Raw genomic sequence first — 14502 nt, 5'->3', positions numbered from 1 at the left:
ATTGTAAAATTGTGAATTCTGGTTTACTTAGTAGAGTTTAAAACCAAATGGAATTAGGATATGAAATAAAATTAAAACGTGCATTCATATTCAACTGCAGATATGATACTCTGTCTCTTAGGTATGTTTATAGGAACCCAAACTAGAGCATGATTACTATGTAAACAAATGATTTTAAAAAGGAATATTAAGCTAACATCTGTGTTACAGATCTCCCTCACCTCCCCTTTCTTAGATTTTTGCTTATGTATTCAAGCTTTTTTAACAGATCTGAGTGTGTATAAATATTTGTTATAAAAAAATCTTTCACACATAAATCAGTCACTGACTCTGCAAAAATAAATTCTTCCATAGCATTATAAAAACTGAGATGTATAACCAATGCTGCTTTTCTATAGTTACAAATATAAATTTTGATTCCTTCAATCTGTCAGCAAAATAACTTAGTGACTCTAAATGGGTGTCTGCTTTCTGATATTCCATGATAACTTTCTGAAATGGATTAATTGTTCTGTAGGATCTAAAACTTTCCTGTCTTTTTTTTCCTTTTTTCTTTTTTCTTTAAAGAACTCTTATCCCCTGTAGCTAGGGAAAGCATCCAAATTGTTGTTGTTTAGATCTCTTACTGGTTCTTCCTGTTCTTGACACCAGTCTTGCAGATTTATACTGTCAAGAAAATGTTATGTTGCAAGTAGTCTGAGCAGCCTCTGATGCTTTTCAATAGAATTGGTCAGCTTTGAGTGAAACAGAACATGAGATAGCAACAGGCTTAAATTAAGCTTTCTAAAAGGTGCTCTATTTTGTTTGGCATTGCTTATGCACTCATCTGCTAGCATTAGGCACAGTAAACTAAGGAGTCATGCAAAGATGGCTGGAATATTAGGTTGGTACATGATATGCAGGGTGCATTGCCACATGAAGATCTGTTCAGAACTATGCATGGAATAATCAAATTTGTTCCAGACATAAGGAAAGCAGAAAATTGGTTATGTTTAATGTTTCAGTTGCATTCAGGTGAGTTTTTCAGACTATGCATAAATATTTTTCTCCTGACACTTCTGGAAGATGGGAGAATAGTTAGTCCCTTCTATCCTTACTTCTTGCAAACAGAGGATTATAAAGTATGCACACTTCATGAGAGAGCTCATTTTCAGGATTCAGATAATCTCAGAGGATTGTTCAGTGCCTAAAAGTTGTTACAAGCTTTCTAAATTGTGATAGAGTTGGAAGAAATAGGCACACATTGCAGTTAGTGGGAGCTGAGCCTTTTTTCCCCACAACCAAAAGCTTTCAATTTTCTCAAGCCAGCAATACCAGTTGCCAATACACAAAACTGTGTTTTGAAAATACATTTCTTCTGCAACAAAGAACTCTCATTAGTCCTTGCAACCTGGCCACCAGAACTGATGTTCCTGGTCCCTGCTGATGCTATTGTGATCCTTGCAAGAAGACTGATGTCACCACCAGCCGCTGGGACTCTAGGGTGTGTGAACCTGAGGGTGAGGGAGCCTTTGCATGCCAGGTATGCCTTGATGTCCCTGGATCTCTGGTGCTTTCCTTTTTTCGGTAGCACTGAACTGTTAGTTTGGTCCCCTCTGTCTTGGGAAACCATAGTCTCAGAAGATGTTAGTTGAAACTTTCACAACTAATTCTTGTCTTTCCATGGGAAATTGTTGTATCAAAATGCTTTTCTATTAGCATATTGCTGGGTTTAATGAAGTATGGGATAGGGATAGCAACTTACGTATCTTGGTGTTGTGGAGGAAGGAAACAATGCAAGTTCAAATAAATGCACTGATGTATCCATGTGAGACTTTGTAGAAATACATGCAATGAGCTTGTGATCTGAGGAAATAAAACAATGAATTATAATTGAAATACTAAGCAGACAAGATGCAGTATCTTTCAATATTACAACTCAAATGTGTATTTAAAATGAATGAGTGATTAGGGAAACTTGTATGCCTAGCTTCTAACTGTTATAAAATCCTTTTGGTTTCTTTAAATTAAAAAAAAAAAAGTATTGCATTACTGAAATTCATTCTTCTGAGGAATAATTTTACTTGTTTTCTAACTAGAGCTACTTGGAGATGCTATTAGAATAAGACATTAAAAAAAAGTGTACAAATGACAGCTTAGTGCTGCCAGTAGGCTTGGAGGGAAGATCCAGTGTGTAGGGGAACTATACTGCAAAATGTAATTCTTTGGAATTGTTTACTTACCTTTTTTTTACATGGATGTTGCCATCCCTTGTAATCATTCCAGTCTGACAGGAACTATATTTATCAGCAGACAGACCAATCAATTGGTTTAAAATACGAGTTGGAATAAGGTAGAACAGGTCATAAAATTTGTGCCCCACATCTGTGGAGTTAATCTGTCTCTTGCTTTTATTAATCTTTATTAGCTAATTACCTAACTAGTAACTAATACTTAGACTTGGAAAAAGAGGGTTTCTTCCTCAGTTTTCTTTCTTTTGCACAGCAACTCTTTAGGTAGGTTAGTCACTGAACTGGCCGAGTAACTAGTCACACAAGCACCAAGGCAAGAAAGGGATGAAAGGGATATGGATGTGCAGGGTGAAGGGTTCCATGAGATTTTGGTAGTTTATAATGTTTTGTTCTCTTCTTTACAAGAGCCTTAAATAGGACTAATTTCTTGATGGAAGAGATAAATTTTTATGTGCAATCTTATATCTGGAATTTTCCTAAGAGACTAGAGAGATTCACTATTTCTCTGATTATTTTTATCCAGGATGTAGCACTGTCATTATTAATTAAATGTTATTTTACTTGGAGATGAAAATGTATCTTTGCTAGACCAAACATCTGTACCATTCTGACCAGTTAACACTTTGCTTCAGTAGGGGACAAAACTTCCCCTACCTTTGTTAGCTCAAGCTGTGGTTCAGTGGGCAGATGAAGGAATGTAGCAGCCACCAAACAGAAGCCATTACCTTGTTTCCCACCTGCCCTCTTCACTACTAATGCTTGGGTGGCCCTAGACTTGTTGTTTGAGATAAATCTGGTACTTGTTAGGCTTTTTCAAGAACTAATTTAATTCACTTATTGACAGGAAAAGTACAGATTCTTTGTCAATGATCAGAAATAGCTTCCAGAAAGTTTTGAGGAAGTCTAGAGCAGAGTAAGGTAAAGTGGGAGTGAGCAGTTTGGTAAGAGAGGGTGGAGCTGGGCTGTTTCCTTTCAGGAAGTCAGAATGTGAAGTTCCAGAGAGGCAAGTGAAGAGATAGGACACCTCAACCAAGGTTTGATTGCAAAAGATGGTTATATTGGTTCAGGTTACTGTGATACAGCAGCTTCGTCGTGCCTGCTTTGTGAAACACCTGTGTATTGGGCCAATGTGTAAGTTAAACATGCTCAGGATTGCTCTGTCAGGCACCAGTAAACAGCTGGTTATCCAGTCTCAACAGGAGTCAGCTATTTCAAGTGACAAAGGGTTTGTGTGAGCAGCAGTATCTTTCTTCTCAGGTTCTGTAATACCGTTACCATTTTCTTCAAGTCAATGCCCTAAGAAATAGGGCATCTTGACGTTTTGTTTTGAGCAAAACTTAAATCTTCCAGTTTCCAAAGCAAAAGTTTCCTCCATCACATTTTGTGCCTTAATTTTTATTTAAACTACATCTTAATGTCAAGTATCTAAAGGGCAGGAGATGTCTCAGTTGCAAAAGCTAGAGATCTAGATTAAATACTGGAGGGGAAAAAAAGGGGGGGGAGGGGGGGATTTATACCTGACTTCTGTATAGCAGTCTTGTGCCCTAGTCAGTATTCTAGTGTTTTATTTAGAACAGAAGTGTTATTAGCTACTACTTGTGACTACTTGTAGATTGCAGGAAAACAGACTTCTGAAATGTTATCACATACAAATTGTTTCCTTTTATTCTTTTCTAGGCCAAACAACAAACTCTTCTAGAGATGAATAATGATGAAGGTGGCAACCTGCATAGCTGTCTCATCAGATTTCTTCAACTAAATTCAATGAAGAATGAGTTATGTAAGTTCGTGTCTTGGCATTTGCCATCAAGATGTTAAAGTCAGAATGAGTGAGTATGCATTTTGGGGATAAAGATAGGTCTTGCTGCTAAGTTTGCAGGTAGATGTATGGTCAGAACATGCTCAAACATTGGTAATGAAATAAAGTTAGAATACAAGAGGTAACTTTCCTAGGAAAAACATGGTTTGCAGCAGAGTTGGCACTTCCATTGCAATAGTGTGGTTATGCTGAATGGCACTCATAGCCATGGTCAGAGGAATTTCAGACCCAAAAGTGAATGAAATAGGACAAAGGTGTTGCAAAGCACCCTCCTTTCAAATGCAAGGGGTTGTGTTTGTGTGAGAATGTGTTCAGATCTCTCTAGCAATACCAAGAGTAGCAAACTGCAAGGAAGGATTAGAGATGGAGAAATTCCACTTACTGAGGTTTGCTGCTTTGTGAAATTAGGGCTGAGGCAGATGACTAGTTTTAGCAGCTCACGGCTTTCCAGGCTGTCTTGATTTCCAAACAGCTCATGCAGTGTCATATGACCTCATCCTCATAACAGTAGATGTTGCAGTGGATGACTTGGAACTTACATGTATGTTGTAAAATTCTTGCTTTTTGAAGTCAACCAACTTGTCATAGTGTCAAATTTACACAATTTTTGTGGCTGCTTGTTTTGTTGTTTTCTTCCTACAGCTGTAACTTGAGATGGGTGGTATACGTAGCTTGGGAACAGGGAAATCATAGGAGTGTTGAGAAGAAAATTGTAGCTTCCACTGGATCAGCTGGGTTTAGCACAAGATTGCTGGAAGGCAAGACTTAAGTTACTGATATTTCTGACCATTTATTTGTATAGATTTTTTTTGCAATGCCTAGATTTGGGTTACTTTTATTGTATGAGTTGATAGATAGTTCTTTGTGACCACACCCTTTAATGTAAATGTAAGACAATTCATTTCTCTTTTAAGATAAAGTTGCTCCTCTTTGTTACTGTAAAGTTCCTGTCTTTCAGCTAGTGAAGTAACTTTACCGTGAGCCTGGATCTTCAATTGGCTGGTCTCACAACCTTAAGAAAGCTCAGCAATGCCATCAGCTCTGCACTTGAACTGGAAATTCCTCACATAGAGGAAATAAAAGGGTCTTTCCTTGGTAGTGCAACTGAGATGAGCCACCTGGAGAAGAAAGAATTAAGGACCCTGTGGATGAGTCTTTTAGAAGACAGCTGGTTCTCCCCAGGATTCTTTGAAATGCTGCATAGGTTAAAGTCTGTAATTGTTGACCAGTCAGTTGTCAGCAGCAGGGTATAATCACAACTGCCATTTGACACCAAAAAAAAAACCAGCTATGCAGAGAACTATAGTAAGCAATTACATATTCATCATCAAACCTAAGAAATGTCAGTGACCAGTTTCATTCATTATTCAATGTCTTTGAGTTGCCTTCTAGTTTGTTACATTCAGAGAAAAAGTTCTAAAAAAAAAATCAATCAAACATTGATTAAAAAAAGGTTTTAAACTGTATTACATTGGGGGGGGGGGGGGAATGGGGTTGATGGTTATTCCATATATTATTTAAGGTTTAAAAATGAGAAAAATAAGACCACAGAGTTGCCAAAAACTTGCTAGCATCCTGGAATACTGAAAAATAAACTACTTTGGAAACCAAAAGCCTTCATCCCTTTTTTGCACTAGGCAGTACTGGCTCATTATGATGGACACTGTAAACTATCCTTTTGAAATGGTGACTGAGCAATGTCATGGGTTGCTGGAGAGGCTGTGGAATCACTTTTCTTGGGGATCTTCAAAAGCTGCCTGGATGTGGTCCTGGGCAGGTGGCTGTAGGTGGCCCTGCTTGGGTGGGGGGGTTGGACCAGCTGGCCTCCAGCAGTCCTTGCTAGCCTCAGCATTGCTGTGGTTCTGAGCTGGCTGATGTTATCCTGCAGAGGGGGATGTTGTGCAGCACAGGCCTGTGCCTGCTGAAGTTAACATTTAGGTGGGTTGCTAGCTCCTCAATCATGGAATCATTAGGGTTGGAAAAGTCCTCCAAGGTCATCTGGTCCAACTATCCCCCTATCACCAATATCACCACTAAACCATATTTCTAAGCACCGCGTCCAACCTTTCCTTGAACAGGCCCAGGGACAGTGACTCCACCACTTCCCTGGGCAGCCCCCTTCCGATGCCTGACTACTCTTTCTGAGAAGAAACTTCAACCTCCCCTGGTGCAACGTGAGGCCATTCCCTCTAGTCCTATGGCTAGCTATCTGCAAGAAGAGGCTGACCCCCAGCTCCCCACAACTTTCTTTCAGGTAGGTGTTGCCCTCTGTCATGATTACTGCAATGACCTAGCCATGCTGGATCCATGCACAGCCTTTATGGTTTGGAAATTCCTGAACAAAGGCAGTTGGTTGTGACTGTACCCTTTTATTCAAGCTTAGGCCTCATAGTAGTAACTTTTTACATTAACCTTGAAGTGTATGGATTTATGTATGAAACATACAACATCCAACCAGGCATGATACCTTTTTTCTAACTGAACCTGTATGATCCTGAGCAACACTTACATGGAACTCATTATGGCTAAGCTCTCATATTATTGTCTTTTTTTCTTCATAGGAGAATAATATTAAATGGGAGGAAAAAGTGGAGTGGTAATCTGGAGCAATATTTCCTTCCTGTAAAATTGTTATCAACCTGACGTGATTTTTCCATTCACTATAGTTTGCTTAGTAATCAGGGGTCAAATACATTTTTTATCTTCATGGAAAATCTGGTGAAAATCATAATTTGCAAAACTTCACCAAGAACAAAGAAGTATTTATGGAATAACAAACCTAAATACTGTAAAAATAGACCTATTTGATCAAATGGTTTTCAACCCTTAACATCTTTGTATGCACCAGCTCTGGTTGCCTCCCTCTGGATATCAGCACAGTTGCTTTCAATCAACTCTGCTTTAGAGGTCTCTGCTCCAATGCTTTCTGGTACACATGCACACAGAATACAGGGACAGCCACATCTGTTTGGAACGTGTTTGCTAATAGATGAATGAGTCAGATGTAAGCAAAATTAAAATGGCTGTATTTAGTAATGTCAGTTAGCAGCTCCTTAGTGCTCCCAGTAGATTTCATCAAGGAGCTAATGACTTATCCCATAACACAACAGGAAGCTAGTGGATGGGTTTCTTTTGGTAGCATTTCTGTTGTGATTTTTTTTTCCCTTGTTACCCATGACCATAGGAACTCAGAGGAAGCATTAACCCAAGCAGTAAATGTGTGCACTTATGCTTGGGTAGCTCAAGTGCCAATTACTGACTTTTACAGAATAACCTCTGGTTTTAGAAGTGGAAGGCAGCTTATTTGGTGACACTGAGTTTTAGACAGTATGCTGTGGGGGGTGCTCATGTGTTCCTCCTTGTGACCTTCAGTATTGATTTGGTTTTGAACTCACAGACCAAGTAGTTTTTCCTTACAACACATGCTTTTAAATGTCTGATGATTTGTTTGGTAACAAGAAGGTAGTAAGTGTGTGTGTGTGTTTGTGGGGGGGGGCTGTTGTTTTTTTTTTTAAGGTCAAATATGAATATAAGCAGGCTTTTGATTTGTGTTGGTGTTTTTGTTTTTTTTTTTTTTTGGACCTTGTAACAGGTCTATTACTATATCAAAGAGGATCAGTGTTCCCTTCCTTAAGAAGGGTTGAAGAACTTTTTCTGACCTGCAAAAGAGAAATGTTTTGAATCCTGGCATTGCCTTCTCAGTATGTCTTGTGTGTTTCTGTCCAAGAGATGAAACTCTTACTCCATCCTGGCTTTGGCACACTACAATAGCTTGGTCTTTCCTTAATTTAGTTCGAAGATATGCAGACATGATATTGGTGTTCAGCTCTCTTCATGAAAATGACAAGTACTGTTGGTTTCTTTTGTAATCTCTTCTTTCTCAGAATAGGTTAGTAAAACTTGTGAATATCAATCTTCACGTCTGTTTTTTTTTTTTTCCAGTTACATATGAGAGAATGAATATTCATTTTTCTTACTGTTTTGCAATAGAGTTGGGATTGCCTTTCATTGATTTTCTTACTCTGCAAAATTTTGCAAAGCAAGAGTTGCTATGCTAACAGGCCTTACCATATCATTTGAATTTCTGAACACCAGCTTACTACAGCTTGTGTGCTGTATCAGCAAAAAACAAGTACTGTTTCAAAACCTGACTTGGGAAATCGGTGGTGAAACAGTGCTGCAAACAAAAGTCTCATACCTTATCCAATGAATATTTCATTGCAGCTTAGTATTGCCTATTGGCTGTACATAATTATCTGAAAAACCTCATCCTAATAGTCCAACAGCAAATTGCTATAAAATGGCTAAGGAATTGCTAGATTTAAATGCCGCACGTAGTCTACCTGCAGGGAAGCTTTACTTTATGGAGTCATTTAGACATTGACAGCTTCAGATATGGGCAAAACCATTCCTGAGTTATGCAGTATTTTCAAAGTAATAACACTATGCTCAAATGAGTCTGGAGTTTCCTGAAAGTCAGTTAGTCTAGTTTTATTGCTTCTGGGTATCCAAGTTAAAAATGAATATGTATGGGCTAGAAACAAACATTTTACTTTTGTATTTACAATGTTCAGGGATTTTCTGACACTTAGAAGATTAAAATGATTCGTAGCTCTCCACAGATACAGTGCACTGTATGTCTAATGTTTTCTATACAATTTTTTATTTGTACTCTAATGGCACTATACCTATAAAAAGGCAGAGTTGTTTATATTAACAGTAGAACAATAGCACACCTTTCTTTCTAACAATGTTAACTAGTGTCTCAGGGATTTTTAAAAGATATGCATAAGGTTTACATATATCTTTATAAATCTCTGCATGTTATCTTTTCATGGGACATCTTAGAGCAAGGATAAATTCACCTAATAATTGTGTGCCTTCATTTTAAAGTGTTTGACTATTTGTCTCATGAATAGTTGCTATAGTGGTGATTACTTAAAAAGAACATCTACAACTCTGGACAGCAAATAGATTGGTGGAAAAAAATATGTACTAAATATGTATTTTTCATCTCCCCATCAATGATAAACAATTTTGCTTTAAAAACATGCAAATAGGAGAATACTATGAAATCAGTAACATATTTTTCCACAATGGATCTTCCTAAATATAGCTACAGTGCCATACTTAGTTTAATAAGTTGATTTCTCAGTACATATACTAAACCACAAATAATGATATAAGATAGCTCTACACAGTCAACCATGTGCACTGAACCAATATGCTAAAGATGTGATAGGGAAATAACATCCATGTAAGTTGAAAGCCAAAAGCCTTATAAATCCTTTTGTATACATATAAAATATTGTCTATAGGAATTCCCTAATAACTCTAATGCAATGTTTATTATCTAGCATTTCTTTATTTAAGCTGCACCTCTCAAAAGACCTTTAATTGCAGTGCTACAACCACAGATACCACAGGAATTTCACTATAGTCTGGATTGTATGATTCAAAATCCTTTCTGTTTGTTGAGTTAGCATGGCCAGGTAGCTATATTCACATGTCTCAAGAGGAGAAAGATAGTAGTAGAGGGCTTCTTCTAATCAAATAATTTGAAGTTACCCTTTTAGTAGCAAGGGCAAGCTGCAATGTAAGTCTTTGAAACAATCTTGTGAGTGTAATACCATTCTTGAAGTCTTTCTGAACATTTTCATTCGTTTTCAGTTGATAGTGCAGACAAAGGTTCAGAAAATGATAGGCAGAGCAAAGTTCCACACACTTCAGTATCCTGCTTGCCATGGTAGGCATTGACAGGTTCATAACAAGGGATTTAATATGAGGCAAATGTATGTCTTTCCAGTAATCTTTCATATTCTTGTGGTATGTACTCAGATGCTTCCAGAACTTGTACCTTTATTTAATAGTCCTGTATAAGTTTTACCTCTGTTAGTCTAGCCTTGTTTTGAACCACCTATTAACAACCAGATTCTACTATATGATTAATCACAGAGTTCCCCGTCTTAACCAACTCTTTTTTTCCTTTTGTTTTGGACTGTGCCCCTCTTATTATGTTTATTGACTCCTAATACTTCGGTTGGAAAACACAGGGAACAACAGATTTGTATTTGACCTCTCCACTTATATTTTGTATTCCTTTATCATTTCCCAGTCATGTATTTTGTTAAGCTCAAGAAACCTCATCTATTCATAGCTCTTAACATCATTGCTTGACCTTTACCCTCAGAGAGAAAAGGATCAGAAATACACATAATATTCAAGGCTTGGTGTACCGTGGATCTGCACAGTGATATAATGGCTTTTTCTGTATTTTATTATTTCTAATAACTTTCAATGTATTTTCACCTCTACTGAACTTAGGTTTTCTGTTCGTTTAACTGCATATTATAACTCAAATAAATTTTTCATGCCTGGTATTTCATAGGCTCCAAGGACATGATTGCAAAGATAAAACTAAGATTTTTTTCCAGTGTGCATAACTGCATTTATCTACACTGAATCTTGGCATCCTATTTTTGTCCAGCTAATATCATGCATGTCATTCCTACAGCTCTTTACAATCAGATCTTGTCTTTTCTTTCCTGAGTGATTTGTATTGGTAACAACCTTTGTTACCTCCCTGGTATTTCCATATCAACTATGAACTTAATATAGAGCACATGTTGTGGTGATTAACACAGGTGACTTTCATGTGTCATGGAAAATGAAAATTTGTACTGTCTTTTATATTCCAGCTGCAGTTTAATCCTTGTGAAGGCTTGTTATTCTTTGGGCGTTTGGCTTTTTCAAGAATCATTTTTGATAAATCATGCTGAAAACTTGTTGGAAATCCAAGTAGAGTGTAACAAGTAGGTTTCCCTTATTCATATACTGACATTTGCAAAAAAATCAATCAGGTCTTTGTCTTAAAGAAAGATATGTTGACTCTTTCTGTGTTATACCTGTCTGCTAAATTCTGCTCTACATTATAGTTTCTAACAATTTATCAGGTGTAGGAATTGTCCAGAAGTTCCAGAATAGTCCTTGGAAAAAGGAGCTTTTAAGCTCAGATTGTTCTAGAAGTGTCAAATAGATATGTAAATAAGCAGTTACCATTCCTCATCACTCTATCACCTTTTTATTTCTTCCTTTTTTCTTTTTTTTTTTTTTATTCTACCCTTTTTATTCCTTGCCATATTGCATATATTTGTCTTGAGCTCTCCAAAGTAACAAGAGGCCAACTTGGTTTGTTACATGTACACTGAAAACAAGCAAAAGCTGAAAAGTTGAAGGGGGGCAAAAAAGAATCCAAGCAAAAATGCCTAAGCTCACAGCTCTAGTAAGTAATAGTGTGAAGATGGTTATCAGCAGACCAAGGCTTATGTCCTAGATATAGACTTTGAAAGCAAAAGGGGAATTGTCTCTTACTTTGGGTGTCCCTAATTTGAAGCTGACCTAAATAAAGCTAACTTTGTGGTCATCAGTAAATAAATTTTCAAATCCCAGCTGTCATATCTACCATTCTGTGGGACCTTGCATGAGAAAATGTCACCTTCTTTGTACCGTTCCAGGAAGATATTGAGAAGAGCCTTGTGCTAGGAAGGGCCCAGCTGACATGTTGTGCTGGTCTTGGCTAAAGCTTAAGGCCATGTGCTCAGTGTACAGCCTCTGCAGCCGAACTTCTGTCTTCTTAACACCTTATTGCTGCCTTACCATACTTTTCTTCTTTCCTGTTTCATTGTTTTCTCTTTAACATGGATTTGATATATTCAGCCCAAACTACTGGGAGCTTGCGACCAGAAACTACATGCGCTGTCATCAACAGCATGACACAGACATGATTGTGCTTGCAGCTGCTGAAGTGAGAACAGGCCAGCAGCTGCTAGACTGAAGCAGTGAGGTCACAAATGAGCAAGTGAAACTACAGTTTGTGTTTGTGATGCTTATTTCTTTATGTTTTCACCTCTCTTGTGTGTTTTGTCGTCCTTTGTCTTCAAGGCAGCAGAATCATTATTTTCAGCAGAAATCCAGCTAGTTTCAGCTTACTTCTTTGCCTCAAATAGGACAGTTGTTTTCATCTTTAGCTCTACCTAATGTGCCATCAAACTGCTTTTCCCTCTGCAATCTCTCTGAAGTAGTGAGGGGAAAGAAAGCAAAAGATATTGTCAAAATTAAGTCCTGAATACTTCGTATTTCAAGCTTTAACTGTTTTTTCCATTTTTGTTCTACCTCAAACAAGAACCTGTCCAGCTGGGACCTGTATTCAGAACCCTGAATCTTGTTGAAGAGTTCAGTCTTGTGCAATGACAAGGCTGTCTCTGCATTTTTGTGTGATGCCCTGCACCCAAGTATTCCATCAAAGCCTGCACCATTCCTTGCTCTTCTTTCTTCTGGGCAGGTATCCCACTTCACTGTCAAGAAACAAATGTTTAGAGGCCAGCTGCCTTCAGTAGCTGCTGATGGTTTGGATTTGACTCTGCCACCCATTTAGAACAGAAGCTATTTAAAATAGGAAGTAATAGTCTATAAAGTAAATATGCCCTTGAGGTGGCCTAGATATCATATACTGAAGCATTCTCTGTTACTAAGTTTAATGAGTAAGTAGGCAAAGACTTCAGTCTTGCAGATCAGTTTCTAGAATGCATATGTGGGACTGAGGGGGACTGTCTAGCAAAAGACAAATTTTATGGTGTCAAACCTCGGTTTTGACTGGTGAGCACAGCAGGTCTTTACCATATTCATCCTCTGCACACCCCATATGCGACAGCAGTGTTGCACGACCACTTGGTGTTGTGAGAATTGTAGAAATGTCTCAGTGAACTTATAACCTAATTAGTGAAAGACAGGCCAGGATCATAGATACAACAAGCAGAAACAGGAGGAGAGGGAGGATGAAAGAAACCACAGCAAGAACCTTTTTTTTTTTCTTTTTTTTTTTTTTTTTTTTTTTTTTACAGCCAGACTTATTTAAATTCTGAGAGAAACAGCAGCTTATGTGCTGGAGTGACTATAATCATCTGTTCTGCTAATTGTACTTCTTTCCATGTGTGCTAGTGCTAACAGTAGTGCATTGGAAACATCAGAGGTAGAAGTAGGAATGTCAGAAAAAATACTACTTTCAATTTTCTTCACTTTCAAAGAGGAATCTGCAGTAAATTGTCACAAAGTGCTTTGCCAATTGCTTCAGTGACAGAAGGATGGCATCTCAACCTAGATGGTCAATGCAAATATGTGCTATTGTTTTGTTGGAAGTTTTCTCTGTCCGGTGTTTATATATTACAAGAATATGGAGAAATTCATATTTTACAGGAATTTTTTCCTCTCCAACTGGGATTTTCTTAGACCTGTACTGATATGTATTATGGTAGTCATTCAAAACTATAAATGTATTTGTTTTCAAAGCTGTGTGATACAGAAGAAAATTGTATTCTCCATTTTCTGGGTAGTGAACAGATGCAGACAGATGACAAAAGGGCTGCATGGTGTCAGAGGAAATCCGGATGTGCAGTAGGGAATATGCTCAGGACACTGTGCTACCCTAACCACTTGTCTACTGGTATTTTTCTCCTGTGCATGATGAATACAAATGCAAACTTGGCTGAACTGGACCAAAAATCTATTTGATTGCCTTGACAGTTTGCAGTAGAAGGCAGTGTGTGGAGTTGCACATACTGAGTACTTTCCCAGTCCTGACTTGCTTGTGGCTCAAAGTGTTTGTGGTTTTGAGCCAGAGAAGGAATCTTTGTGTTTGATACCCCTCTGGAGTTACTCTAATTAACCTTCAAGAACTTGGAATATTATGTAGAGAGGAATTACAAAGTTAAATATGCATTATTGTTTTGGACAAGGCACCTTCTTCAGTTTTATCTGATACTCCTTATTTCTCACTAGGGAAATACTGTGAGCAATAATTTCATATTCACCTTCTGTAGGTGGGTTATCATTCTATTAATATCTATGTTAAGTCTCCTTGGTTGCCCCTTTTCCAGTTGGTTCTTGTCTGTGCAATCCTACACAAGCAATTACTGTTGCTCTTCTGTTCCTGCTTCAGTCCGATTGTATTCTTCTTGAGACAGGAAGGTCAGAAATGCATTCAGTATGCAAAATGTGGGTTTATATTGTCAATGTGTGCTTTTTTTTATGCTTCATTTCTTTCTAAATAATCCCTATCAATCTGCTGTTTTTTTTTTTTCTCTTTCTCCTCAAATAATCAAAGACAGGAGAAGCAAGAAAGCAGCCCTCTCCCCAGGTCTCTGGATACTTTTATCATTAAAAAGCATTCATGATACTTTGAGGAAAATTATTATTATTTTTTTTGAAGAGCTATGTAGGAACTGGAATTTTCCCATCAAGCAAAATGATTTTTCTTTTTTGTTGTTAGACTAATAGAAGACATAAAGACATAGAGTAATTTCCCCCAAAATGAAAATTGCAAACCATCAATTTTTTCTAAAATCTTCCATCCATCCTCCTGCATAGTCACTGAGGTGAATTGAACGCAAGTCTGTA

This window comes from Cygnus olor, chromosome 2 (assembly GCF_009769625.2).
Source record: "Cygnus olor isolate bCygOlo1 chromosome 2, bCygOlo1.pri.v2, whole genome shotgun sequence".
Lineage (NCBI taxonomy): Eukaryota > Metazoa > Chordata > Aves > Anseriformes > Anatidae > Cygnus > Cygnus olor.
This window is presented reverse-complemented; position numbering follows the sequence as displayed.